Here is a 22,390-nt window from a genome sequence, read left to right on the forward strand (position 1 = left end):
GATCGTATCTAGCTTTATAGTGATTTGTACTGTCGCCAGCTAACTAATGGGCCCATTTAGTCGAAATGTGTCTAACAACATTGTCAAAAACCAGCGTTGGAGAGAAAAAATGTACACCAGTATATTCGTTAAAGACTCCCGTATTATAATGTGGCCTTGAATGTAGATTGGGTGCGATTCATTTATTTTCGGGATAATATCACTTGAGAACACCTGTGTCTTTAGCGCATATAGCCCTTGAAAATCGGATGATATGGACCATAGGTGGAGCTATATGGGCAAGTGTAAGTTTCATGCGAAAGGGTTCGTAATTCGTCAAAGCTAAAGGGAAAATTGTTTTCTGCATAGAAAGGGCTGTAATAGTAGTTAAAGAAAGCGATTCATTATAACTTTTTACTGCGGATTAAGGTTGGAATTTGTCTACCATTGATTCAAACGTACACAGTCCAAAGCCGAGTTTTGAAGGATCTAGGTCTTGGCACATCGACGAGTTGCATTTTGTCTGCAAAACCAGCTTAATCGGACTGAGTTCTATGTAAATATAGTGCTTAGGTATAATTCCAGCTCAAACCTATGGTGATCTCTGATCGAAATATTGGTTATACGCAATGTTATATATGTCGACAATATCGTTTTCGACAATAAAAGCGTGATAATTTCGTTGAAGAGCAGCAGAGAATGAAACACCGCTGAATGACCCAAAATATGATGCCCTAACCTTATCTGAAATATATATCTACTAAGCTGAGTTATACATTGAGAGGACGTAATTTATCTAGTCTCTTTGTGGAGTTGGCATCGACTTGATATATACGCCCGAAATGCAGTGGCCCATCTAGGCTTATTTTTTGACAACTGGTCGAAGGAAAAAATCCAGTAACACGCGAATTGTTGTATTAAATTTCTGACCCATTGTCAACCTTGAACAGAGTGAAAGCTTTACCATGTCAAAACCTAAAATCAACGTGCGTTTGTTAGAGTTAAACATAGTAGGACGCTTCTGAATCGAAGGCTCACTTGTCGCAGTAGACATAAACGGATAGCTGTTATAGCATATGGTCTTGATTTCAGTGACATAAATATTTGAGAAGCTTTTTGTTGTGGTAATTATTCGCCAATGATAATTTTTGCCACAATTGGTGTTTGATTTTGGTGATGGCACCTGTCAAAATCGACGGCGCCGTTCATCGTAGTGTTTTTACTATCGTTGTTTATTATAATTGCGCTATTTTACCTTCCGTTACTGGCATTGTCTATGCATATATATATATATATATAGGAATGCTGTTTCTTCGTAAAGTGATTTTCCCTCGTCGCTAGCACGGTAAAGCACTCCTTTGGCAAAATATCAGTTATAGGTTAAGCCAACTCGCGCTGCTATTGCCGGGTCTGTTTACGGTGGACTTTGCACCTTGACGTTGTTACCGGCGCTGATGATGCCCTCGTTGCTCCAGTGTCGTAACGGCTGATTCCAGGATCGCCGCTAAAGTGGTCGGCTGACGAAACGCTGGATGCCGAGAACGCCGTAGTGTGGCATTGCGCGATTCTGTAATTCAACTCTACGAGTAAAAGAAAACATAAAGACAGGCACAACAGTCGACGTCCTTTCGCGTCTATGTAGCTCCTAACAGCTACCATTGCCATCCGTCTATTTAATAGCCGTAAGCGACGCCGTCCATCGAGCTTGTATAGCGATCGGCGATAACTACAACAATCCACAGCCACTAACCTCAACGCGGACCCAACTCAGTTCAACTTCTCATGATTTGTTACGAGATGTCTACATCTACACATCTTTTTACACACAATGACTACTGCTAGTGTTCGGATAGGCAAGAAGATTCTACATGTATGCATCCGGTAACACGACAGTCGGATCATTACACACAATATTTTATAAAGACAATCCTATTCTCTGATCTTATCCATCATATTTGAATGGCTTTCTCTCATGCTTGGCCACAATTCAATAGCTAACAGTAGCGACTGCAAAAAACTGACTGCTTCTAGATACGGCGGCGTAAACATTACGTCTTTATTAGCAACGTTACTATCACCGTTCCACGCATGAATGTTTGCTGATTTTACTGTTGAAATTACCATAATTTGCTATCTTGGCCAAAACACTGAAGGCATACGCTATGTCTCTCAAACATCATTTTAGTCAGTCTATAGATACCTATTGGGTAAACTGCAATTTGTGGGGATATCTACAGCTCTCTGACGTTTACGTGCGCAGACGTCTGATTTACCGATTGACGCCGCAAAATTTAACTGCTTCTCCTTCGATTGAATATCAGTCGTTCTGCTGGCTTCGCAGTGGACGAACGCTAGCAGTGTACTGGAACTTCTACTTAGCTTCCGTCATGGAACTACTAAACAAGATACAAGAGTCGGTTAAGCGTTAACAAGATGAAGACACTGATTGAAGACGCATCGACTTTTTGTTACACCATTGCACTCACGAAGGCTACGCGAATCGTTCGCGGAAACTGAGCGGCACTTGCGAACGAACTTATCACTTAACCGTGTCGTTCTCAGTTTGGTGTTTAATTAAGACACTGAAAACACTTTGGAGCCTATAGAAGAGAATTGATCTATACTAGTAAAATTCTAGTAGTAATACGAATCGCTTCTGAATTTTTGCCCGGGTCGAAAGATGCGGCTTTTGCACTAGTGGGCCGCTGAAAGTGTACTCGGGCAAGCCACTGACTGCTTACAGACAGCAAATAACAACATTTCGAGTGAGGGCAGGCAAAAGCTGGCTACGTTGAACGGTAAATGGGGGCAGATAAAATATAGCATACGATGGCGTCGTATTCTTGTTACAACTTTCAAAAGCTATCCTGAGCATATATTTCATTGTGTGTGCTAGCCGATAGCACTGGCAAGTTGGGGGACGTGTTTAGCATTCAGTACGAGAGAATCGCTAAGCCACTGGCTTCCTTAGAAGTTGATGTCCGTTACTAATTTAAAAAAGACATAACATTCCTTTAGAAACAATATAAGTTATTGGGCATTTATCGTTACTCTCCATTACGTTTCTTTCTTTCATAATCAGTATGACTGGTTTGGAATCACCTGATTTGGTGCTGAAAAACTTCCCCAACCGGTGTTTGGGACCTTCTTCGCATCGTTAAATGTATCGATATGAATTTTATTTGCCAGTAGACGGGAAAGATGTGATACGTCGGCACAAGGTCTAGAAAATGTGGTCCTTTGTAAAAACAACTCATAGAAAGCTGTTTATGAATGTCCCTTGTTATATATTTGCTTTGACACTGCCGTGGAGGTGGATGATTTCGCCTTGTGTGTCGGACCTCTACCTATCGAAGAGCTTCGCTTAATCAGTACAACTGAACTATATACAGGTATGTACTTGATGTAAGCGAGTGTATAAGCCGGTTATAATTCCACCAAATATAAATCATGGCCTTTTTCAGATGCAGAATTGGCTTAGACGTCTTTTTTTCCACAAAAACTTTTTCCTTTTCGTTTCATTTTGACGCGAAGATTCCATTGCCGCCACCCATAACAAGTCTCTCTAGGCACCTGTCATGGCAGCTGCACACCGCGGGGCACAAGCTGACGAAATCCTATTGGATGAAAATCGCTACCACAATGCAGGGTATTTTCTCATGAGGAAAGTTGTCTGATGTCTTTATCGACCTCGGACCGCCGACATAAGACTGCAGAGAAAAGCGGGTGGTGTTGCAAAAAATAACGTGGAAGTTGTCACGGCGCTATCGCCAGTGTGTGCTTTTATTTACCTTTGCGTAGAATCGTGTCGATGCGATCGCAGAGTTAAGCATTTCACCGCTTGCGTATGTCATTAAACTGCCATTGAGTTAACTAGTCCTTACTAATTTTCACCCTTCGATAGGTTAAGTTCAAAGAAAGGAATAAAAAATAACTTTTTTTTAGTCAGTTATTTCGAAGCGTTTTTTTTTTGGTAGAAGGGCGGGCGGCTAGTGAAGCTCAGCCAGGGGAAAAAATAGTCATCAGGATCGAACAACCGAATCTATTTGGGTTCGACTGGTACCCAACCCCCCAGCCCAGGTATTGCAACAAGGGTCATAAACGCTCCCTACCCATGTGAACATTTTTGTTAACTAGACATAGAAGTGAACGTAGGACAAGCTTTTGTATACGAAAACATGACCTACAGTTACAATTAACGCGGATCTATTTAGGCCTTTGTAATGGGCAGAACGCATAAACATGACTCTTTATATTGTAAGGGAATGCAAGCGTAGCAGAACGCGGTTGAGGAGAAAACTCACAAATTTTGTAGCCTTAGCGGAAAATTGTAAACTGAGTGGGTCTTAAACAGGAACACCTAACTTATCCTCATATGTATATGTCTAGCCGTTACTTCCCTATAATATATAGATATAACGCTTGTACATGGGGTCATAACGATAAATGCACTTGCATATTATCCATATTCACAACGGCTGAATTTGGTGTTTACGCGTTGTGTTATGACGATGCTATCTCAGCACACACCGGACGCGTGAAGTAGTGCTTGCAGCAGTAATATATATGCACTGGGTTTGTATGTTTTGAAGACAAGACCTACTATTTAGCATTTCTTTGAGCTGTAAATAGACTTGTTAAAGGTGCTACTCCTAAGATCGATTTTTGCAAAGTGGGTCGATCTTTAGTCCAGGTTTGACGTGGACCTTACTCACTTGTTCAATGTGCTTATACATTCAAGTTAAATCAATCGATATTTAGCTGTTCGCTGGCGGAGGCCGTTTATTCCGACTTAAGTGGAAAGCGGCGGCGGCGGCAGAGGATGCTGGTGGCGTCTTCACGTCGAAGCGGTGAGTTCGGTTCGCCAATCTCTTCCGTCAGAAAATTAGTTGTTAGACATCTTTGATTAATACCTGCAGACGCGAATCTTTGTTCTTACCAGAAGCGCTGGTGCTATGTTTGTGCCGTTTCGACAAACATTTCCTGACGCGGAATACTTAAACACGACATTATACGTATCACGCCTGTTCCGCTGGTTCGTTCAGAGGTCTAAGGAACATCCAGAAGACGACGTGGACGGGCTCAATGCAACATGCAGATTGATCGGTGTTATCGACTTGATTCGATAAAATGAGATGTTCTATGAGAACTTTTATTATATACACACACACACACACACGCACGCCAAAACCATAGTATGGGCGAGATATCAAAATGAAATACGACTGTTATCAGGATGCTGTGCTGTTATGGCAGCCATATAAAGTTGAACGTTTGTCGGAACGAATGATATGCCTGGAGTCCAAAGTGTTTTGAATCATATTGTCGATAGGACAGTGTATGGAGCAACGTGTACGTATGGAAACTACAAACTTCGCAGCATAAGTTGGACGGACTTGAATCGAAATAGTTGGCTTTATCCATGACCGTTCGTTTATCCATTTTATATAGGAAGGCAAAAACAGAACGTGCTTATAGACAAGCCATATCACATACAACTTGTCAGGAATATGTTTGTTTTTGGCTTTACTTGATTAAGCTTCAAAAATACGTGTTTTTATAAGGCAGATTGACTTCAATAGAATCAAATGAATTTTTCTGTACAAACAAATAGTTGTATTATCTGTATTGCTTCCAAATATTGTCCACATGTGCTTGTTGTTTTGTGTGTGTGGGCGCACAATACCCCGCTGTTGCCGTCTACTGGAATAACTGCAATTGCCTACATGTAGGATTGTACAATAAGTTTGTGCAGCTGGAGTGCATTTGTTAGGATCGTTTCTTGAGCGAGGTATTCGATTTCTGCCTGGCCATTTTAGCCAGTTTCCCTGACATCTTTTGTCGCAGGGCCAAAAATAGGCCACAATAGGCGAATCGAATAACTGGAGAGAGAGAAACGGGGGGCGGCTGCTACGAGGCCGCTTGAACTCCACAGCTGGACTTAGCCCTGCTTCGCTCCGGAACCATCACCACCCCACCGACACTCCACATCATCACATCATTTCGCCGTCGTACCACCGTTCCACTCGGCCTGCCGCTCACTCCCGCACTTGGCCCATATAAAATTTGTCCGACCCGCATCTTTCATTTTTGTTCACTCACTGTTCTTGTAAGAGGCAAAACACGATGATAGAATCTGTTCCTTCGCAGTATATCTAATACATCGTTCATGTATATTAAATCCCATGCTCTTTCGTACAACAGTCCCTAGACCAAATTGCATGTTATCTCTAAAGGTAATTAAATCCGTATGTAAATTGAATTTCGGCGTATATTTGGGCGCTATTTTGTGGCTTTGATGATTGTGTGGTGTCGATAAATATAACGAGTGGGAACAATACACTTCCGCTTTGCCAGAGCGTGAAGCCCCTTCCAGTGTGTACTTCGATAGTAAACAGCGGCACCCATCTGTCAGTCGGCTAAACCCTGGTCCAATACTTAAAAAGGTAAACAGATCAGAATGTATCCAGTCGAATCTTTTAGGCATGCTACAACGAGCGTGCTGTCTTATTTTGTCAATCGGGTCGGACTTGCCCTGTCCATGAACAGGCCATCTTACCTTTTTTACTCGAGACTAGGTCATCCTAAACCACCCCACCCAGCCCAATGAGAACGGCAGCCTCAAGTGTGGGAGCCTGTTGGCGGCACCAGCATCAAGCCCTACAGATTTTCGACTGAGCGACTCCAGAAGTGGAGTGATCTACTACTCTTTCGTTCCCCCGAGCAACAGCGGTTCAGGAAAGATTGACACGAAGAGGGTGAGCAGATGGAGCTCCAGCTGTATCTACGCTTACTGCTGCTGTTGCTGTAGGACAGCTACTGCTGTTGTTGACGTTGCACTCGGTATCTTTCGGCCGGTTAGGTCGTACGCGGCAATGTGATTTGGTAAATTCTAGGAGCAAGACTAAGCCGACCACTCAGAGGCTACGGCGACGGCGGCATTGAATTCACATCGTTGATGCGCATACAATCACATTCAACAAAACAGTAAGAACGATGGAGAAAAAAAAAAAGGCATACATGCGTACAAGCTTCCTTTGACTGTAGAAACAGCAGACTTAAGCGGCAGCAGTTGCCAGTATTCAGCCATCCAGACAGGCGAGCAACATGGGATAGGTTCCGATTCAGGATGTACATGGGCTACTGGCTTCAACTACCGCCTTTATCCGCTTGCTATTCGCACGATGGAAAGAGCTTTAACAAGATTGATCTCTTGCTCCTCTCTTCGTTCTTCTTGCTCCCCTTTTGGAGACACTTTCGCGTCGTCGTCGTCATCGTTACCTTTCCCGATCTTCTCTCCTGTTTAGCCAATCCCACTACTGCACGACCCTCGACCACGCAGTTCTTTCGGGTTTGCTTTAGGCTGCTTGATCTGTCGTCTGTCTAACTGGACGGCTGGCCCGTTCAGTGCTGGAACCAACATTTTCGCAGTCGGCACTCGGTGACTAGCCGAGACAGTCTAGCGTTTCTTCAAGAGATTCGTTCTTGCGCGTTTGCTGGCTAAAGTCTTCGGCGTGCGGCGTGCAGTAGTTCAGCTTGCCTCGTGCATGGCGCTTTCAGTGCCTGCCATAGCTTTAATGTTGTCTGCTTGGGCAGCAGTCGTAGCGCTACACCGTTCAATGTACAGCTGGACCAATGTGCAGTACAGCTGAAGAGTTCAAGTGTAGGGAGTTTTAAAACCCACGCTCATGGTACAAATTTGCAAGTCGTCTATTTAGTGTGATTGGGGGAGGGGTAGCTAGCGCTCTGGCTGAAATGTACTACGATATTCGTGTGTCCGATAGCGACGCGTCACTCTTATTCTGGCCCACTTGCTTGGGCCGGGTTGTGCTGGATCGGCGGCTACTATTCCTGAGTTGGACGATTGGGCATGCCGAGCCGGACCTCACCCGGTGACGTTGGAGACGGAGGGCGAATCGTAGCAGAATAAGAGGAGGTAGTCATCGGTGAAGTCTCAAGGCGCCGTCGGCTTTTGGCCTTGGTTGTTCGTTATATACGAGCGCGCGTAAAACAAGGCGTACGAAAGTATTCTCTACTGTCACAGGTGTGCATCATGTCGAAACAAAAGATCAACCAATGTGAAACATCAAGTTATCTATTTACTGATTGAATGTATTTGCTAGTTCTATACCTCTATTCACCTGGTGTCAAATGTTAGACTGAAGCTTTTTGCGCAAAGCTATGGAATATATATCATTTTTTTTTTGTACGGGCTAAGCGACTTGGATACAACGATCAACCTATAACCATAACAAAGGGGAAATCAATTTTATTGGAAAAATCGCTATATGTTGTTCTGACTTCCGCTCGTGCGTGCTTTGGGTAACTTATTCGGGTAATCTGTAATTAAGCTCTCAAGAGCCAAATATTCTCTACATACCGTAGATTCTTAGGTCGACTAAAATGCATGGACAAATAAAGTTGTATGGTCTATAACGAACTTCGAAGAATACTTCGAGTCCGTCCACTAAGTAAAACGTATCTTCATATAACGAATAAAACTTGTTATTATCTAATAGAATCGTACGATCTTTCCGTGCCATTTGCGGCAGATCACACAGTAGAAACGTAAAATTATTTAATACGACAGGGTTGTTTCGATAGGATTCGTTATATTCAGCAAAGGACTAGTTCACCTTTAACAATAATTAGGTGAATCCCACGGGAACGAGTGCTGCGTCTGTAACAACTCTTCTACATTCTAAGCAGGTTATTGAAATTAATACAACTCCAGCAACTCCAGGCTATTGTTGGCTGAAAATCTATTTATTTTATTGCTTATTAAAAAATCTAAATACGGACATATTTACAAGCGATGTATCTGTCAGGCCATTCTATGTGTACATATACAAAGACCTCTATAGCGGTTGCATACATCTGTTTTGTTGACAATTAACCGTCACTCGTTTGGTTTGTAGGAGTCGTCACGTAAGTATACAAAATGTGGCACGCCACGTATAGCAGGATATGTAGCCGGTGCTCAGAACGAGGTAATCTGCATACAAATCCTGTTCGCGGAAAAGCAGCCTGTGGACGGTTGCCAAGTAATTAAACAAAGAATCCTTATGTCTCAAAGCTGCCGCATTGTCACTAACGTTGTACCGGGTCAACTACCTAGTCTAACTGTCGGTCACAGACAATGCCGATTCTGTGTTGTGCGAGAACTGGATCTGGGGTCCCCTCGATTTTCAGCGTTTGATCACTGCCCCCTTGCACCACCCATACTGCTATTGCTGTTACTGCTGCTGTTCGTATGCTCGCCCAATCCAACTTTGTTAACGACGATAATAGCTATAATAACACCGTCAACGACAGCGTTCGTTATACAGCAGCTTCGACAACCCTCGTTTCCCTGTTTCTTTTTATCTCATTTTCTAGGGCTGTCCCAGTCTATTGTTATTAACATGATCATTATTCATTCGTGCAACCAAAACGGGCTCCAATTATCTGGAGGAAATAATTGATATTAGTTAGATATCCCGAGAAGCGGAGAGCAGAGCTATGGAAGATATGTTGTTTTTAAAGCTTGCATGCCAAAAGCTAACATAGAGACGCGGGGCATATATATATATACGCAAAGACAGACATACATACACACATACATACGTAAACGTGCATATGCGAGTTATCCCCCGACCAGTATTTACTTGTCACTCACTGTCTTGTCTATCGTCATCGTTCGCGTCGCAAAGGAACAGATGTGACTTCATGAACGGGTGTTGTCGACAGACGGCCTGAACGAGAAGACCAGGGCCACATCTGAATGCGCATTGCATTGCGAACTGTGCATAGACATGTCCACCGGTACATCATAAAGTGAACGCATTAGGTAGCGTATATGGCTAGTTCGGTTCATGCGTGTTTTCTGTTCAGATTGTTGCGTAATATGCTTGAGTGACAAATGTAGCCCCTTTGTTCAGACAGTCACTGAGCTCCTGCCGACATTCGCGTATTAGTTCTGCTTCGAAAATCGAAGTGGAACGTTTGGACCTTGTCAGCCGCTTCATACTCCCTCGATGTTGAAGCCTATATGCTGTCTTCTGTGAACAGACAGTGTTTCTCTGACCCTCTTACTCTTAAATCATTCCCTTGTTTGGTCCTAACAGTTCGGCTGTACTGGTCACCCTACCCTCTATTTTGAGCGGTCATCCGCTAGGTGTCCTTATCCTCCAGACGCCCCTTTTCCCAACTCTCTCAATCTAAGAGCAACTTTGGCCTCTCCATCGTTAGATATATATTGTTCCCCTCGCTTAGCCCCTCGTCAAGTCCCGTGTCTTATTCGTTGTTGTATCTGATTTACATGCTAATTTCATCCATCTTCCTGATGTGCCCGTGGAGCTTTTCGGGTTTGTCCGCCCATTCAGCAGGACTGTGCCAGATCGAAGGAGAACGAAATACACAGGCTGATTTGCGCACCAGGGCGCAGAAATCGTGGCACACTTCTTTTGTAACAGCTCGTCGCGAACTTGGCACATTGGCCTTCCCACACGCGTCCAGTTCTACACAGTCACGGATAGGACTTCTCCATTGGAAGGGTGACAACAACGCGGGGCTAAGGAGGGGAGGGACGTAACAGCAGCGTAAGCAAGTAAAGTGAGAGGTCTTGCGCGATCTAATCGGCCTACAACACGACGGAGACAACCCGTTAGATCTTGTTGTTATTGCTTCCGTTGAGGTTATTGCAGACGGCAAAGTCAAGTTAGTTTTATTCATGCTACCCGCGGAAAAATATCTTACTTGAATAATTATATCTCATATAGATTTCTGTGTACGAGCATTTGAAGTTCATTACTAAAATTATGCTCGTGTTAACGGTCCGTTACGGAAGAAGTTTTTCGCTGCTGGGTTGTTGCCGACGTACACAACGGTGTACCTATGTAGTAATTTTTACGTAATCATTTGGTGGTTGACTAGTTTTAGGGCTACATTTTGGTAGATCATATAGTTATGTAGATATTTTTCTATGGAACTTAGCAACAATAGTCGTTATTGTACTACTGAAGACGCATTGAAAAAAACTACCCAGTATATATGAGTTCATTGGACTACACAAAGTCGACAATCATCAAAAGTAGTAGGGGTCTGTTCGCATAGCAACTATTTCGAAACACTGACTAGCTACTGGAAGGATCCTGTTTACCTCAGGTTTGGGTAACTTTTTAGGAGTAACTCGCGTTTCAGTTAGTTGAATAGGCATTCGGGCGCGCACAAACGTCAAGTCTTCACGCTCTCAGATGACCCAGCGACGACGGTCACCCATGCTGAGATGCAGGCTGGACTACTCATTTGAGTGCTTTATGAGACAGTGCTCTCTCTGCAGCAACTTTCTCTGAGTGGCAGCGGCGGTAAAACAGCTTCGCCCAAATCTTCTTTGTGATCTTAGAATTAGGCCAAGCTTAAAGACGTAACGAGTATCGGTCTCTAGTCTTTTCTGGTCTGAGGCCTGTAACTGAGGTAACTGTTGGTTCTATTCACAGTTCAAAGTGACGTTAATTTTAAAAGCCATAAGCTAATTATGTATTGCAATATCCGGTCCAGACATTGGACCTGATGCTAGATGTAATCCCAAAAACACGTTTTTTTTTTACACTGAAACTAAAGCGTTATAGTCCTTTCATATTCGAATACTATATAACAGCTGCTACATCGTTGATCTGCAAAATGTATTCGTTATATTTAAGGCTCTAAAATTGGAACAGATACGGCCTGAAGCCGGCTCTAACGGGGATCAGGATCAGCCTGGACTAAATGATCAATGGATTTCGGGATACGTAAAACCGGCGTAACAGGGTTTTAGCGCGTGACGGATAACAGGATTCGATTTTCAACGTTCTAAAAACTGACGCTTTCTCTAGTTGAAATCGATGAGGGTTTAGCTGGGCACTTCCAGCCGCAAAAGTCAACCCTTTTGTTGGTACTCATTGAAACTAACAGGTGACTTCACTTGCGAGTGATGCCAATATGCATGGGTTCGCTTGCATACGTGTACTAGAAATTCTTTTTGAATGAGATTCGCAAGCAATACGAAATTGTGATACCGTTGACGTTTCTTTTTGGACGTACACGAGCGTAAGCGCAGCTTCCCGTCTGAGTCCTAGAGATTCAGGTCCAGCGCTCTGCCGCCGCGAAACGTTACTGTCGGTCGAATACGCTGGTAGTGGATAGTGGACGAACAACAGGTCCATGGTTGACTATTAGTGGGAAGATGAGTGGGTGTATGGCCTTTGTTTTAATGATTAATCTCAAACTGTGACTCTCGCACTTAAAGCGAACTGAGTTGTGACATATGTTCACGACTTTACAAATGACTCTAAATGGTTTTTAATTGCCATGTGTTCACTTGATCGTATTTCGCGCGCGATTTTTTACAATGTTGTTGTTGCAACATGCAATGCAGGTGCTTGCCTTTGATGACAGATGACGTGTCCTAATTGCGAAATTAACAACCATTCGAATGAGATCAGTTGCCGTATCATCAGCGTTCTCCGTGCTTGTCCCACCTGCGTCTTTTGCACGATAGTGAGCGCTTGACCCAAACGTGCAGAAGGATAGCGACCCACACTGTTCCCCCAAACATGGAGATATGGCGCCAGCCCAACGTAGAGCAGCTAAGGGAGTGTGTGTGTCTGTGTTTATGCAGAGGGTCATGTATCTGCATAGAACAAAGTACGCTGTTAAGCCCGTCGTTCTCCAGCTTGTTAGCAGTAATTTGCATTGCTACAAAGCTACGCTGGTTTTCGTCCTTCCTGCTTATTTGCCAGTCTTTCAATCTTCCCGTCTCATTTTCTTCGTCGTCGATGGTGGCGCTGCTGTCGCCTTTGTAGCTTCTTCTCTTATTTGAGCTCTTTGGTCTCTCTCGCAGCATTAAAGAAAAACTTGATTCAAACACCGTATCATCATTATCTCCGACTTTATGCTATTTACGCAACTTATTATGGTGTAGAAGTACTATCACACGTGTAAACGACATAGTGGAAGTAACACACATGTATAAAAATGGCCAGCTGAGAACCAGTTTTCGAAGCGAAATTGGCTAATGTTCATAATAACATAGTGTCATCGTCGTCGTTTGCTGTGACCGGTAGCTTCAGTAGGTTTGACACAAGTTACCGTGCTTTGCCGTTCTTCAGACTCTTTGATGCTGCCTCAGACATCGGAGGTTAACAAGGCTCGATTCAGCGGGCAGCGTCAGTTTGCTTTCGTATATATATATTTACGTATTAAACTGTAGCATGCATGCATACTTGCATAAATACATAGATCGCTAGAGAAGAAGAGCTTGATAAGAGCCCTTGTGGGGAGCTTAAGTGACAGGGATGAGGCTAGCTCCTCTATGAGGCTGCCTGTGCTGCTAATCGTGAAGTACCGAAATGGTTATAAGCAAGGGGAACTAAGGCTAAACTACTGGGATGTATCATACATTATCGTTGGTGTACCTTTTCATCCTTTCCTTGGAAAAGCAGCCTCAACACTTTCGAGCCTTGAGTGAAACTTCAAAGAAGAAGGGCGGCAAATTTTTAACACATGCAAGCGCACAGCAATGCAAATGCCTATTTGTTTCCCACAAGATGGCACGAAGTCGGCCCATGCTCATGTCCACCCCTATAATTTTGTGGATTCTCTTCTGACACTCCTACCCCCATTACTACATTCGCTTGATCCCACAGTAGCGTGGGGGTTGCTTATATTTTTGTGCTTCCTGCATTTCCCTTAGGGGATCCGTCCAGCTACCTTCGATCGATGGGCCGGCCAGCTGCTAACTTGTGGGCTAAACCCTCCGGCTTAACGAAGGACTTAGTGGCAGCGTCCGTGTGGAGCACGATGCATCCCTTTCCCAAGAAAAGGGTTGGCTGATATTACTGGTACCAGAAAATGGAAAAAGAAAGTATTAGGAGCGGAAGGGGGGATACAAAGTTGCGTACTTCCTCAACCTCAAACCGCTGTCGCGCGAAGGAAGATACGATAAACGGGATGACTACAGTCAAATTGGTGTAGAACTACCATGCTGGCTTTGGGTTACTACTCATACATAGTGTACTATATAAAGCACGTCAGAACTTCTGCTTTATATATATAGGAGCGCTATAAGCAGTTGAGCCGCCGCAAGCAGCAATGGTAATAGACGGAAATGTTAGAATAGCCCTTGCAGAGTCCGACAAAGTGGATAAGCTCGGGAGGAAAGCTCGGGGACGATTGCGGAAGAGTTTCGTTTATCAGGGAATTGGAGGGGAATATAAGCGCTAAGCCAATGCTGCAGGCGCGATGGATGAACGAAGCACCGCGGAGGTGGGGCAATGCAGATATAACTACGTGCTAGCGGGACTTTACTAAGTAGATAATAGCCGTAATATTAGTTATACCGGACGTAAGAGATTATTATTAGGTTTCGTCTACATATGGCTAAAACCGACAAGCGAAAGGTAACGATATGTCTACGTCGATTTAGCTTATCTATTACAATTAACAATCGAAGCAAGTTAATTTGCAGAAACGATGGGTTCCATCAAATCAACAATGACGGAATGCCATGACGACTGCAATAGAATCATCATTATGGTAATTATTGATCATTAACTGTGACTTATAATGTATATCGAACAGTCTATAATAAATATGCGTAGCTTGTTATTCAAGTATGATGAATGTGTAGTTTACGAACGCGAAGCAAATATAATTTATAATAAAAAATACAAATGTTTTAAACAAATTTTCTAACTTCACATTACGGAGCGAGTTCTGCAGACGGCTCGATCGAGGTTAAGGTTCATGCGAAGGACAACAGGCCGCGGTTTTCCTTCGACGTTTACGCCATCCGATTCATTTCGTCTGGCCGTTGTTATCATAACAATATCTTTTCCTCCTTTTTTCTCGGTGTCATTGTATGCTTCGGCATGCCGTTGCCGCTAACAGCTTCGGTGTTTCAAAGCATTTGAAATGCCGTTTATTGTTATCTGTGACGCATACACATTTAGAATTAGTACCCAGCGTGTAAAAGGACGCCAAATTGGGCACATGCTCGTTAGAGCATACTTTGCTTCTTTTAAGGGCTATAAAAATATATGTTTCAAGCTGTTAGTCTGGAATTGTGGTCTGTTATGCCTCATATCAGACGGCTGCTGGCCCCAAGGGCAAGACTTATTGTGTATACTCCTAGTTTCTCATATACACCTTACATGTGTCCCTTTAAGCGATGCTAGTCCTACTCCGACTGTCCACAGTTATTATTGATTCTGCAGGCCGTGCCACCTAATCACGGAGTATTGCTGGCCTGCCCACCGGCGGGTATTAGTCAAAGACAGAACAAATTTTCAGCAAGAATTTCGGCTGATCGGCAGCTCCCATCGCGCTGACAGTTCGCTTTTCTATAGAATACATGACGTCCTCATCGGAATAGAGTGTGCTGCTGGTGTACCGGCAGCTTTAGTCTTCGCTTTGAAGGCATCTGTTCATGCTTTTTATCGTCATCGGTCCATTGCTCGGTTATCGCTTCAGCTGTCGTCAGGTAGCTTTCTGTTGAATAGAGAATATGTCGTTTCTGCCGCCGTCTTTGGTTCTCGCTGACGGAACGAGCACAAGCAAATGGCTAAGTCGGCGCCCGCCTCAGCGTCAGCAGCGACAGAAGTAGCAGCAGCGCCAGTAACTAACAACACAACGTTGTTATGAACGTGTGCGTGTGTCTGTATGTCAGCCTGTTCCCTTCTGTCTTTTTTTCCTAATAATTTATTTAGACTTAAACTATTGCCACTACACCTGGCAGTTATCTTTGTACGCCCGTCGGTCAGAATAACAGCCAAAAAGAACGAAGTGGGAAATCGTCTGGTTCAACGGTAAAATAACAGGGCGCATATATATTGACGACGATGACGCATGCGCGGGTCAGTGTGCATACTGCAACCAAAAGGAATCAAAGGTATTCGCGCCATCAACGTTTGTCCAAGGGAATGAGACAGGGTAAACATAAAGGGCAGGAGAAAACACACAACGTGTTTTAACTAGCCAATGCACCTAAAAAATTATTTCCAAGCCGTTACGATGGCTTTTGAAACGCCCTTTAAAAGTGAAGGCAAATCCAGAAGGTATGTTCTATCCCGAAAAACCTATGAATTTCTACCTTGAGAACTTCAAGTACGTTATCGAGATCTTAGAAACCATAGCATGTTTTTCACTCGTTTTTGTAATCACAATGAATTTGTAAGCAAAAAGCGCTGTCACTGTCCTATATTGTGATGGTACTATTTCTCAATCTTATATTAAAACAATGATGTAATTATAAAAAGAAAATGGAGCGGCACATAAGGTAGACCTTTTCTAAGGATGTCCTGACCTACATTCCAAGTGGTTATAATAACTCATATTCTGCAACAGTGAGGTTATTTTACTCTAACGCTTGGCACCAACAAAAAATTGACGTGTTTTTATTCACTTTTAAAGATTTTTTTTTATAATGATCATTATGTCGGCTCCTATCGCCCATTCTTTAAGCGGTGTTTTATAGAACCTGCAAAGTGGATAGCTTTTATGTTCCGACCATAAAGACAACATTTTGGAGGCCAGTATAACTCTCTATAAACAGGACATGTGGACGATATAGTATTTTGTTTTTTTTCTGTATGGATACGACTGAGCGGTCGGTTTTCGAAAACAGCGATATGTAAGTTTTCTGTTCACATGGTGGTGACCGTCTCTCATGTGGAAGCTAGATTCCTGCGTAGGTAATACCAGGTTGCAGTAAAATTAAAAAAAAAAAAAAAAAAAGGTCTGTAGACACAACACACGCACAGCTCTCATGATATATGCATGTACCGACCTCAAGAAGTTATCGCATGATTCATACCCTATTCGCGTAAAACTGGTATAGGGATTACTAACGCTATAATCGTACGCAGACAAATATTTATCATACCGATGTGTCAAAAGTGCAAGCCCTAAGAGGAGGCACTAAGTGTTACGGTAGGCTTAAACTTAAACTTGTGGATCTTGATGGGAATTATGTATATTTCTCGTCAAGACTCATCAATTTTCGGTAATGCCTGACATCATCATTCGGAGTCTCGGCTCATATGTTTACGTACGAGAATGCTATTATCGTGCATTAGCCGGCTGATGGATAGCTTGAGGTGCACAGTATGCTGAAAAAAAATTATACTAAGAAACCTTTTTTTTTTTTTTTTTTCAAACATTATTACCTAGTTCGCAGCGATTGAAAGGCCACAATTCATAACAGCACTTTATAGTGTGTACGTAGTACATGTAATCGCTCGTTGTGTCGGTTGAAGGAACATACTATATTTTGCTCGGTGGTAAACAACAAGTATGGAGCATGGAATTTACATGAGCTAGAACAAAAAAAATCTGATGTAATAAATCGATCTGAGATAATAACGCTCAGCACCCTGAACAATGTTTCGGAAGAAAAACAAGATTCGTTTGAACCGCACGTTGATGTTGACGTTGTTGGCTTCAATGGGTCGATCTGTATAGCTATGATTGAGTTTACTAACGCAGGGGACTGTTAATCTCGTGGTTAGGTTTATCTATTTAGTTCGACATCTCGTATAATGCATGGACAGATAAGCAGATAGATTGACCTGTTTCACCATCATATTTCCTAAGTTGTCATCTAAGCTGGCTATGAGCTGAACGAGTTTTCTGCGACCCTCGATACGGCGGATGGTGGATTCATGTACTATGATAGTCGGATGTTATCTCTTAGACTACAAACTACTCCATGTAGAATTCCACGTTGAACATCAAGGTCGATTATGTCGATATATGTGTCAAATAGGGCAAATTTTCGAAAATTCTACACATGTCTGTCGAGATATAAGCTTCTGGCTTAGATCTCAATTGAATTTTAGATGCGGATAGAATTAATTTACAATTTACGCGCCTGTTACTCAGTGGTAAATGGCAGTTATGTCTCTAAATGAAACGATCATAAGCGTGCAAAAATAAAAATTGCCTATTTTTTTTCTTCTTTACAGGTGAGTAGCGAATATCGAGTCGGCCTCTTCTGTCTTTTCCTGGAATTGCTATCGAACAACTGGTGAACCCAGGTTACACAGCAGACATTGGTAGCAGGTTATGCCGAAGGTTAGGTGAGACATAATGACGCCAACACTTACGTCCGGCGGCATTATACTCACGTATGCGGTAATAACACGTTTTGTTGCATGAAATGCTAAACAGACACATAATAATCTCGTTATGTATAAACAGCTACATAGAAGATACACGCCCGGGTCCTAGGCATAGTAAGCTAAGTAATCAACGTACGTTAATACAAATGAGCATGTTAGCACGCTTCGGAGAGAAGCTCTCACGCTTCAGCCACGTCAGCTTCTCCCCGAAAGTATTCGTGCACGCTCGGATCTTGTCTATGTCTATATGTATTATTATAAATTATTCCAATAACTTGGTTAGATTTTGAGTCTGTCCCGTTGTGCGGAATGTTACACACTCACCGATTAAACCAATTCGAATCTAGTTACCAAGTTTCCTTTAACACTTTCAAAACTTAACCGAAAATCTTTCATTTCCGCAAAACTTCCTGTCTAAAGGCAATATGTTTCTACCCGCTCGTAGATCCCCGTGAAGCTGAACGAGACAAAACGTCATTGCTTCGAACTTTAGTAATTACAAACAAAGACGACACAACTTTTTTTAATAAAAAGCATTTCTCGTGTCTCCGTATCGTTTAAGCCTAGCAAATGGAGAATCCAGCTGGCCGATCGGTCGTATCTCAAGTTTCTCTTTTTTGACATCAATACAGGTCATCACTTGGCTAAGTTGTGTATCCAGGCGTTACGTAAGATACACTTGAGTAACACGCTCTTCGAACAGTGATCTCACTTACACTTATTCAGATCGCAAAGATATGAGAGAAAGTTCCCATGAACATTTCGCCATAGGACACTTTTTTTCATTTTTTTGCCGCTTCCTCTGTGACGAAAGCGCAATATGGCTAAATATGTAGTAATAATTATTTGAGTCAAACAATTTAAGTTTGTTCCCTAGTTGGTACGCTGTGCACAGCATACGATGCAATAACATTTAAGCATATGTCCCGCTGCGGGCCTCTCGCCTCCTGACCGGAGATCTGGCCTTTAAGATGATGCCGGTTGAGTTAGAAGTAGATGCATCCCAACACGTACATTACTGATGCTGTATGGCGATACTGTAATTAGTTCTGAGTCGAAACCATATCTGATAATGAATGATTGATTACCTCATGACTACGTGAGCGTATTTTCCTTGATCGTTCTTTAGCGTGAATTTTAGCGTGCGCCACCCCCTGACCATATCGCCCATAATTCAAAAATTTGGACCTGATTACTATTGGTAAAACTATACTTGAGTCCCTTAATACCTCATTTGAGATTGATGCCCACTTTGATGAGTGCATAGCAAAGACACGGGGAACTCTAATGCGTTTTCACTATATGAATGAAATTTTAACCTATATTAGTGATTGCGATCGCACAATTTAGTTTGACAATAAGATGGCCGGTCCTTGGCCAGGCAGAGCCCTTCAGGTAGATCCTCAGCAAGGCCCCACCTGAGCAAACACGTTGGAACACTTAGTCGTCGTCGTCGTCGTCGTCGTCGTCGTCGTCGTCGTCGCCCTTTGCCTGGTGAAACGATGTTGACTTCACATAGTGAATGCCGTACACGCTCAAGTCCGGCTGCTGTTGCTATGCTGGTAATTTTGATGGCCGTTATGAGGCTCTCGTGCCATTATACGCAGGTCGCTGATCCTCCCCGGACGCCGAGAGAACGTAATTCGAAGTCGAGGTGAAGCCTATCCTCACGTGCTGATTAAGCCTGTTGGTAATTTACTTAAGTTACTTGGGTGATAAAATAATGACTTGTATAGATTCCCGTAGACGATTGATAACAATTACTGCACCTTGATCGAACGAAGTTTTCTAGGATTAGAGTGAATTTAAAAATGTCTCACAAATGCAGAGTAAGCTTAATAAGTCAATGTAACATTGTATATATACTGAACATGCTGTTGCGCAGGAATTGGTTAGGTATATATAAAATTCGAGCATTAGGCGTGCACTCCATATCCGAAACTCGACAAGACCTTGATGTGGATACTGTGGTACGTAGCTATTAAGATGCGCCACAAAGCTTTTGCTTTTATTAGCTGAGACTTGAAATGAAGATCCTATTCTGGCCAAAATCAGTATTCAAATACGCCGATGAAATACAAAGTAACTGTCATTAATCTTCAGTGACAAAGGCTGACATTTCTGTGTGGACCATTTCAATTTGCTGCTATACAAATACGTAGCGTCGTTATGACGCAACTGACGAGTATCAAGTTGTCTAATAATGTCACTTATTGAAGACGTGACGTATATGCTTTTTGTGGCTCTAAATAATGTCTTCACAAGCCGAAACAAGCTTCATCGCACTCCGAAGTGTAAGCGCTAAACGCGTATTGACAGAGACGAAAGCTGACAACAACCAATAATGAAACAATGATCTATGTGTATCGATTAGAGCATCGACTTATTTTCATTGCAGTGCACATCATACATGTAAACGCTAATATGTACAATCGTATATCGAGGACAGCGACACGAATCCCCATCAACAAACCGTCATCAGAGCTCCTGGCCACATCGTTTCGTTCGTCTTGTGCCGAGTATATCGGATCGCGTAGATCATTATCACTATGCGGAGACTGCACCGTCAGAGAAGGCTCTGATCTCGCACGTTTCCCTGAGACCCGACCACCGCGCCACACCACCGCTGTTCTGATTTTGATCATAATTATCTCGACAATTATCAGGACTCTTTTTATTACTGCCACCACTGGCATGCTAAAACCATACGTGTACTTCGATATGTGTCCTGTCTGTCTGTTTGTCTGTCTATGCGCGTGTCTTCGTGTGCCTGAGATAACTAGGCCGGTGCCGCGTCTGCGGCTATACAGGCTCTGTAGCAAGAGAAGTATCGAGTCGTCTTGCGTAGCTTTGGTCCATTTCGTTCTACTTCAATCAGAGGAGAAGCTGCTAGGGAGGCCAAGCTGTGAACTGGCGACTCCGACGACACCCCATGCACACTTACGGTACGCCAATAGCCCCCCAATCGTCCATATGCTGTGCTTGACGTTAGTTGACTGAACTTTACCTTCGTCGTTATTTTACCCGACTCTGTGCAGACATCTACATCTGCCGAGAAGCACAGAAGTGTATTTACTTACGAATTACCTGCAGACCATCGTTTCCTTCCTCAGCACGGTCGTACTTGATGAAATGGAAAATAAGCTGGTGTAGTAAGACGCTGAGCGTCACGCACATCCTGTTTGTCAGTGTGTACGTTATGCAGCAGCGAGCTAAGGCTAGCTCATTCTTGTGAAGCCTGTCGTTCACGGAAGCCATATTCTATTTATTATAGCTACATGGTGAGAAGTCGTCAATAACTGTGCCGTGTACGATGGGGTGATGAAGAATGATCGACTCGATATTTCCAATTGGTTGTCATAATTCGCTTATAACACTAGAGGAATCATAGTTAGAGTTCATCGTTGTTACTGATAAAAATAGTACCACAATAATAATAGGAGCGTAGCGATGTTATTGTCTTAATGCTGAATGAGTGGTTTACGAATAGTAAAAAAAAGTGGAAATACATATTTCCCGGTAAATTTAGCCAATTATGATAGTATAGAACGGATCATTTTAACAATGGACTTATCTTCAGGGAGAAAGACCTCTCTTTTACCAGAAAGACGTGTGTGAACGTACTAGTGTTTTATGTCCTCAATGTATCTAGTTAACAATTAAATATCGGCTTGGATGCAAATGGCTATCTTTTTATTCGTGCCATTACCGTAGCTTTCCGCTTAGAAAATAGCAAACGGAGACGTCCTGTAGTAATTCGGTTTGTCGATGTAAGCCTACACATCGTCATCTTAGGAGAACAGCGTGATATTTAGTATGGAAAAAGCTTAAACCTTATTTTTTTTTTTGTCTATTAAAGCTTTTGCCCTATTGACGACTCTCGTTTTATTTGAAAAATCTATGAACCTCGTGTCCTAACCGTTAGGATGGCAGATGGTCTATTCGCTATCGGATCACCTAAGGGTTGATTAGTAAATGCCTCTGGAACTACCAATAGAGCCAGTGGACAGCTGGCTCTACAATGGGACAAAAAAAATCACCTGGACTTCCTCCAGCAGACGACGATGACCCAGTGAGGAGCCGGGCCGTAGTCGTCAGTGGCCTACAGAGTCAAAATAATGCATGACCTAATAGTTGTCAAGGGCATAGGCTATGATAGTACATGGGTTCATTTAAGTAGATTCGTTTTTGATTTAGCGCCACAAAGAGGGAGATGTGGTGGGAAATGTGAAATATGTACTGAAATGAGAAGGAGCGGCATCCGCTATTAA

At 42.9% G+C, this 22,390-nt stretch overlaps 1 protein-coding gene and 1 long non-coding RNA gene across 3 annotated transcripts in view; one reads left to right on the plus strand and one right to left on the minus strand.

Moving 5' to 3' along the window:
* Positions 1 to 22,390, plus strand: part of LOC111246413 (uncharacterized) — a 136,843-nt gene that overhangs the window by 6,643 nt on the left and 107,810 nt on the right. The window lies entirely within an intron of this gene.
* On the minus strand, positions 1,191 to 2,777 carry LOC147756489 (uncharacterized). The gene is made up of 2 exons (XR_015325308.1): positions 2,253 to 2,777; positions 1,191 to 1,559 (listed from the first exon to the last, which is right to left on the minus strand). It is a non-coding gene; the product is annotated as an uncharacterized LOC147756489 (long non-coding RNA).

Source organism: Varroa destructor, unplaced genomic scaffold, assembly GCF_002443255.2.
Source record: "Varroa destructor unplaced genomic scaffold, Vdes_3.0 BEIS01000003.1, whole genome shotgun sequence".
NCBI lineage: Eukaryota > Metazoa > Arthropoda > Arachnida > Mesostigmata > Varroidae > Varroa > Varroa destructor.